Below are 8,897 nucleotides of genomic sequence, written 5' to 3'. Positions count from 1 at the left end.
CGGTTCGTGACACCCGATCCCCTAATTCTACGTGTCGGTTCGTGACACCCGATCCCCTAATTCTACGTGTCGGTTCGTGACACCCGATCCCCTAATTCTACGTGTCGGTTCGTGACACCCGATCCCCTAATTCTACGTGTCGGTTCGTGACACCCGCTCCCCTAATTCTACGTGTCGGTTCGTGACACCCGCTCCCCCTAATACTACGTGTCGGTTCGTGACACCCGCTCCACTAATCTCATTCTATTAATTCATCAATCCTTCTTTTATACCAAGGCATCATCAACCCCATTACTTTAGTTCATCAAGCCTTCTTTTATACCAAGGCATCATCAATCTCATTAACAAAGTAGATTAGGGTTTTTCAAGATTTGGGATTCAATAGCTTCATCATGCTTATTTTATCACAATTATATAATCACATTCATACAAGCATACAATTAAGCATATAGAAGGGTTTACAATACTACCCAATACATATCATTCGCTATTAAGAGTTTACTACGAATAGCATAAACCATAACCTACCTCCACCGAAGATTCGTGATCAAGCAAGCAAATTCCCCAAATTCTTGTTGTCCTCTTCGTTTCTCTCTCTCTCTACTCGTTCTCCCTCTCTTTCTGTTCTTTTTCTTTTTCTTATTCAAACCCTCTTTCTTTTACCCTAATTAGCATATAATTAAGTATAAAGATGGCAATAATATCCCACTAATTAACTCAAGGTTACCTCTTTTAACCCCCAAGTAATTAGACTTATTAACATTAACCCACTAACTTTATAATTAAAGCAGGAATAGTCCAAAACGCCCCTTAAATTACTAAACGAAATCCGACCCAGCCTGGGATTTACGCAGTCTGTGACGGGCCGTCGTGCCTGCGACGGTCCGTCCTGCTGCTCCGTCACAGAGTTCAGAGACTCAATTCCACTAAAGGGTCTGTGACGGTCCGTCGTGCCCACGACGGTCCGTCCTGCCATTCCGTTACGAAGTTCAGAGAGTCGATTTCAGTACCCAAATTTCAGAAGTCTAAGTGTTCTGGAACGAGACACCTGCGACGGTCCGTCGTGCCCACGACGGTTCGTCCTGCAGGTCCGTCGCCAAGTTCAGAGAGTCGATTCCAGTACCCAAATTTCAGAAGTCTAAGTCTTCTAGAACGAGACACCCTCGACGGCCCGTCGCGCCCATGACGGGCCGTCGTGGGTTCCGTCGACTCACACAATTTTTCCAGAAATAAAATCTGCTGCTCAAAACGACTAAACAGGTCGTTACAAGTATATATCTAGTGTAATTCACACATGTATGTGGGATATCAAACACATAGGAGAGTGGCGTGGGAGGGAGGCGAGGGAGAGTTGTCTATGTATCCAAGATACATGCAAATCCACTTGGATACAGTATATCTAGAACAAATAATTACGTGTATTCTGAGATACGTACATCTGAACATATCTGAATGTATCAAAATCTAGTAAAATTTGAAATATTATAAATTAGCGTGTATTGAAATAATTAACTTATAAACTAACGAGATTTCTATAAGTTATCCAATTAGATTAGTCTTCAGATTATTTATTTCCTCATTTAAATTAAAATAATAAAAATAATAAGTGACTTGATAAAAAAAAATCCAAATTCGCTAGCTAGTGTATGTCGTATCTTTACCCAATTGCCCCAAGCCGATATCTTTCGATACAAACGGAAGCAAAATGAGGGGCACCCATTGTCTTCAAATTCTAAATTTACCTTTGTCCAGCCCAATAAGAACGTGGGAAGAGAGTCCATTGAACTCATCGAATATTTGAAGAAAAAAAAAAGAACACAAGTATCCAAAGGCAGCCTTTGGCCATAGATATTTCAAAAATACTTGAGGAAAATACTTGACAAATATTGTTTGACCATACAATTTGTCGTTATTTGACAAAATTTCTAACAAACAATATAAATCCTCAAATACATTAAAGAAATAGAATTTGAGCCAAATTCTATTATAACCAAACACATGGTGAAACTTCACCCAAAAAATTTTGCCAAAATATTTGAGAATTTATAGTCAAACATTAGCTAAGACGCACCTAGAATAGTGATTAAAAAAATGGCAGGTTAGTAAGAGGGATCTTGAACTAAGAAATAGACCCTAGAAGCTAAAAAAGGCTATCCTGAGCAATTGCAATAATCGGGTTCATTGATATTCCTGATATAGTAGATGTTATCACACATACAATCATACTCAATTCGATGGAACAATATTAACTAATTTATGCTTCTACTAATGACCTTTTAACTAAAGATGAATAAATATATGTCCAGATTATGTCGAGAGTATAGTCTCAGAGTGTGATAATACAACATACAATACATAGTAAAATATGATTAAAATTAGGGATCCAAATAATTTTTGCATTGCATCCGAAATCTTTACAAGTACATGGAGTCATATTTATCCAATTTATCAAGAGTTTCTTATCTCAGGCTATAGATATCTTGATTTGAGAATCATTGGGTAGTTACTCAAATTATCGCCAAGCTATCATGACTTTTTGCACAAAGTATTTTAAAGATGACTTTCAAAGATTGCCAAGAGCAAAATATCATATCGATTTCTAACTAACAAAATAACTAACTAACTAAATATATATATATATATATATATGTGTGTGTGTGTGTGTGTGTGTGTGTGTGTGTGTATCTCACTCAATGATTTCTTTCGAAGTATGAGATTGCATATGTTGTTGCTATAACAGATGACCATGCGCTACGATTATGAAATTTTAGTTTATGTCACTCAATGATAAGTATGAGAAAGAGCTTTTATTTCTTGGATCCTACCAGCTGACCACCCATTTGTTAAGAATTGTTGTTCAAAAGTAGATCTTGAAGTTTATTTCTATGTAATTCTTGATGGTGCGAATTGTGTGTTTTGCTATAATATATGGTGTGACACAGAACATTCACTCATGTGGTAACATCTAATAATATCTGGATTTAACATATGGGCTAGCCCCTTATGCCACTAAAGATGAAAGAATTATCGAAATTTGTGGAGAAGGTCTGAAGGTGCTTGATGCTTTTGACGTAGTAGTTAGAATACTGAGAAAGTTTTTGATTGATCATAGTACGATACCGGTATTTGAAAAGATGATAAGTTTGATACTTTTTCACTGAAGCTTAATTGTCTAAATGTGTTTTTACTAAGTAGATGTTCTACTGCTAGTACAAAGCAAATATCTCTTATGATCGGTTAGCGGACTCCTGGGCTGATAAACCACAGTCCTCAAAGTTTCAGCCTTGTGGTCCTACACCTACAGCCCAAGCTGCAACAGTTTCTGATTATTCCTTTTCCACGAAGCAAGACCCTTACTTGATCGTGAAACTGCCATGGACTCCAAACTCCCGCGATATGGACAGGATCCTAGACTTGGTGGCATACATACTTCTGTGGCTGGCCGAGCTGGTCATATAGTAACACAGGTCATTTCGTCCAGCCACAAATATATGTATGCTACCAAGGCCAAACTGACATGTGTAACTATATGACAAGCTCGACCAGCCACAGAAGTATGTATGCCACTATGTCTAGGATATTGTCCATATCGCGGGAGCTTAGAGTCCATTGCAGTTTCACAATCAAGTAAGGGTCCCGGTTTATGAAAAGGAATAATAAAAAATTTTGCAACTTGAGATACGGGTACAGGACCATAAGGCTGAAACCTTCAGGACTGTGGTTTATCAGCCGAGGACTCCGTTAGCCGATTAGAAGAGATATTTCATAGTACTGGTAGTAGAACATATACTTAGTAAAAACAAATATAGACAATTCAACTTCAGTCAAAATGTATCAAACTTATCATCTTTTTAAATGCAGGTATCATACTATGATAAATCAAAAACTTTCTCACTAGTCTAACTATTGCCTCAAAAGCATCAATCACCTTTAAACCTTCTCTATGAATTTGGATAATTTTTTCATTTTTACTGGCATAAGGGGCTAGACCATATGTTAAACCAAGAAATTATTAAATGTTACCACATGAGTAAATGTTCTACGTCCTACCATATATTATAGCGAAGCACACAATTCCCACCATCAGGAATTGCATAGATATACACTTCATGATCTAATCTTGAACTATGATTCATAACCAGTGGGTGGTCATCTAGTATGATCCAATAAAGAGAAGCTCATCTCATACTTATTGAGTGACAAACTACAATTTCACAATCGTAGTGCATGGTCCTTTGTTATAGCAACAACTAGGGGTGTCCAGAATTGTAAGGGTTGAACTCAAGATAATTTAAATTGGGTTCAATCTCAACGCATTCAATCCTAACCCATTTTAGGAGAATTCTCAATTGAAATCAATTTAATCTCCAATTTCAAACCGTTTTAAAATTCTTTACTAAGTTATGTTCCTATATTAAATGTATGAATTATTATCTAATTAACATATTTTAGGATTTATATGTCAATTTGTTACGTTTTTTATTAAAAAATCTTGAGTTGAAATTAGCATTATAATTATAAAAGTTAAATATCACTTTGTTAAAATAATTGAGATTAATCGGGTAAAATTAGTCGAGTCAAGACCCATCCATTTGTTAGCCCAATCCATTTGAACGCAAAGTAAATTTAGGTGGGTCAAGACCCAACCCGATTTCTATTTCAACCCATTTTAATATCTCCAATTTAAACTCAACCCGCTCATTTCACACCATAGCAATAACATATGTGGTGTTATCCAAACATGATAGAGATACAGAAGTTTTTCCAATAACACGGTCTTCTGTTATAATTTGGAGAAAATGGTTTTTCTTTTAAAAAAGAAATTAAGGGAAAATTATATCTACATTTTTTAATGGGGAAAAAAAGTACCAAAGTCGTTCATTAATAACAATCTCGACCATTCTCCGATTTCGAAATTTATAAATTGAATTCTCTTATTGTCTTTAATGAAACCTTGTTTTTTTCATTACCATACAGAAATTTTGTCTTATTATAAAACCCTTTTTCACTTCACTTCGACATGATCAATGTCATCTGCAATTATCGGCGCATCACCGTCATCTGCATTGGTTGATGGTGGAGTCGTTGGGGATGTAGTTAGTGGTGTTGCGACAGTTATAGATGGTATCGATCATGACAATGTGAAAAAAAAAAGGTATTTTATGATAAGGCAATTTTTTCATGTAGTAATAAAAAAGGGTCAAGGTTAAGACATAAGAGAGAAGATTTAATTTATATGATTTAAAAGAGATATTGTCAAAATGATTATTAATGTATGAGCTTTGGAGTCTTTTCTTCTTCTTTTTTGAATAAATTAAGAATATTATCATTGAACAAACAAATACACATAGTGAGATACTACTTTCCAGAAAGGAAGCCCAATCCCAATGACCTCTAAAATAGAAAGAATTTATTACAACTTCCTATTACCAGTATTCCTATTTAATTATAAAATTGTAGAATCGAATAAAAAAGTTTATTAGCTTTTTCGTTTGAGTTCTTTATATGTTCAATCCTTTCCTTAATCTCCTTTTGTATTTGTATACTTGCAACTTTCTTGTCTACATTATTGGCTTGAAATAATTTTATGTTGTTTGCTTTTTATGTGTAAAAATCATGTTATTCAATTAGTAATTTTAAATTCTTTCTTTACTTTCTTCAAGTGCCTTTCATTGATCTAGAATAAGTACTAGTGATCAATATCACCTTCTTATAACCTAATCCTTGCAAAATTTTCAATATCCTCTACGGATTTGTTATTTTATATGAATGAGCAGTAATATGGAACAATGTTAAAATACAAAAGATCAATCTTATCAATTTCGAAGGTAAAAAATTGTGATATTATGTTTATAGTTAATATTTATGCATTCTGACTACAAAATTTCAGTTCATGAGTTGAATAATATACGTTATTATCAATGTTGCGATTAATGATGGTTATTTAATAGTGGTAATCTTTTTTTTTAAAGTGGCAAATACTTCAAAAGTATAAAAATTATGAAATAAAAGTATTTTGTCATCAAAGAAAATATTCAGAAACAAAACGTGTCAACTAAAATGATCTCATTCTTGTAGATCTATTAATGAAAAGTTGCGACCATAGAGATTTGAAGGGTTGAACAAGGACCCCTTTTATAAGATATGGTGGGGTATATCTACCATGAACAAAATGTGTCAACTAAAATGATCTCGTGCTTGTAGATCTATTAATCAAAATTTCGGACCATAGAGATTTGAAGAGTTTAACAAGGACCCCTTTTATAAGATATGTTTGGGGCATAACAACCAAAAATGAAACTTGTCAACTAAAATGACCTCATGCTTGTAAATCTATTAATCAAAATTTGCGATTATAGAGATTTGAAGGGTTGAACAAGGACCCCTTTTATAAGATATATTTGGGGCATAACAACTTCTTCAAAAAGTTCAGTGAATTTAAAATTTGAAATTTCAGATCAATGAAAAGATTATTCACCAAAGGAAAATGATAGATATTAAAGGTGAAAATAAATGAAAGAAGAAGGATAGGGTTACCTTTTCAGACTAAAATAGAAATGGAGGATGTTTTGGAGGCCATTAGTGTTGACAATCCCATGAAGAAAGCTTGAGTCCAATAATTTCAAGAATTTTTCCTTTTCTATTCGAAGCTACAGCATAGCAGAAGAGATGGCCTTTTGCCGCTCTATCAAAACCACGTTACTAACCATTTCATCCACTAGAGGAAGTATCTGCAAAAGGGGAAAAAGAGGTCAGAAAATACAAGGAAAAGGGGAAAAAAGCAAAAGATAGTGGAGGTCTATCTCTGTGAGCTAAGAAAGACGAATTGTGGTATAAAAAAGAGGAAGTAAAGATGATCTCATCACATAATGAGGAGGAAGGAGTTAGTGCAAGCACCCAGCGGCGACGTCCGAGAGGAAAAAAGAAAGCTCGATTGGAAAACCCTAGCTGCTAGGGTGATATTTAATAAGGGATGGTCCATTCAATTTTTGGGTTGCGCAAAATACTTTTTTGTTTACTTTTTGGGCTAGTTGGGTCAATTTTTTACAGAATTATTAAATTAATAAAAGAGCTTCAAACTCAGATATCTAACAAAAAATGACCTTTTATAGCTTTGAAAATAACGAAAAGACTATGTAGAGGTGATGAAAGTGGCACCACCAGTGGCGTACCCAAGATTTTCATAAAGTGGGTTCAAGATATAATAAATAAAACCAAAATGTGGGAATGGGGATTCGAACTTGGGCAGGCTAGGAAAATTATGTCTTTTTCAACCTGGGCCAAAGGTCACACATGTGTTAGTGGGATCAAAAGTCAATATATACATATAAAATTTCAAAAACTGATTAAATATACATATATATGCGGTGTTATTTTTCAACAAAGTGGGTTCATGTGAACCTACTTGACCCTATGGGCCCGCCCCTGGGCACCACCACCGTTAATCGATTGCTTTGGACAAGAACCAACAGATCTCATTAAAATAGATATAGTTAGGTTGTTATGTTATATTTGGGTGAGAGGATGATGTGAGAAATAAGAGTGTTTCAGGCTGATAAAGTTTGTGTAAGTGGGAGATCATTTAGACTTCTTGGAGTTGGGAATAAAATGACCTTGAACCTTATTAAAAATAATAACATTTACAATTTATTGGGGAAAAAAAAGTTAAGACCAAATCTCATACATTAATAACCATTCTGTATATTTAGTCCTATTATTTGAATCTTTTCACTTTAAGTTATTAACAAACCCCTTGATCTTTTCATTAAAACCTAAAAATTCTAACTTATCATAAAACCCTTTATTCACTTCACTTTAAATTATTGGTGCCATCTAATTGTCCTCACACCATCAATTATAACCTCCGCACCTCCACCACACCCAACAAAAGCTTGATAAAGTTTCATTTGATCAAGAATTTTATTTTGTATCAAATAAAAGAGAAATGACCCAGCTCAAATTCAATTCCTTGTTCAATCGTTTTTCAGCGACAAAGCCAATGGCATAGCTACATACTGTTTAGGGTGTCCAACTGGACACCTTTTGTCAACAAATTATACCGTAAATGTAAGTAAAATAATATAAAAGTGGTTAGACAATGTATTTTGGACACCCTTAACACAACAAGGTGTTGTAGCTTATTGATCTAAGGTGCGTTGAAAAAGTCAAGCATTTAAGCGTTTGTGAGATCAAATCTCACTAGATGTACCTTTAAGCCTCTTCTTTTCAATTTTGTTCCTTGTTATTCTTTAAAAAAAATCGTGTATATAAGTACTTTTTTTCACAAATTTTCATGTATAGTACATAGTTTAATTTTTAAAATTTCTAGTGCACTCTTTCATTTTTTTCAAAAATTTTCATGTATATTACGTAACTTAATTTTTAAAATTTCTAGTGCACTCATTTATCCAAGAGAAAAATATACTCATATACAAATATTGGACACCCTTCTTGAAATTTTTGGCTACGCCACTAGACAAAGCCCTAGTTAACCGAGCCCATTATATTGACTTGATAAAATTTATTTATAGTAAAATCATATTGATCATTGGTCTACCCCCATATCATTAACAACTAGTGTTTATGGAAGACCAGTACGGAATTAATTGAAAAACGTTGATATTTTATTAAATATTATGTGAACAGTATACTCTCACAGTGTGATAATACAAAATACAATACATAGAATATATGATTAAAATTAGGGATCCAAACAATATTTGTATTGCATCTGAAATCTTTACAAGTACATGGTGTCATATTTCTCCAATTTATATTGAGCTTTTTATCTCAGCCTATAGATATCTTGATTTGAGAATCATTGGGTAATTACTCGAGTTATCACCAAGCTATCATGACTTTTGGTATATATATATATATATATATATATATATATA

This window comes from Solanum pennellii, chromosome 10 (genome assembly GCF_001406875.1).
Source record: "Solanum pennellii chromosome 10, SPENNV200".
Taxonomy (NCBI): domain Eukaryota; kingdom Viridiplantae; phylum Streptophyta; class Magnoliopsida; order Solanales; family Solanaceae; genus Solanum; species Solanum pennellii.
Note: the sequence above shows the minus strand (reverse complement) of the source record.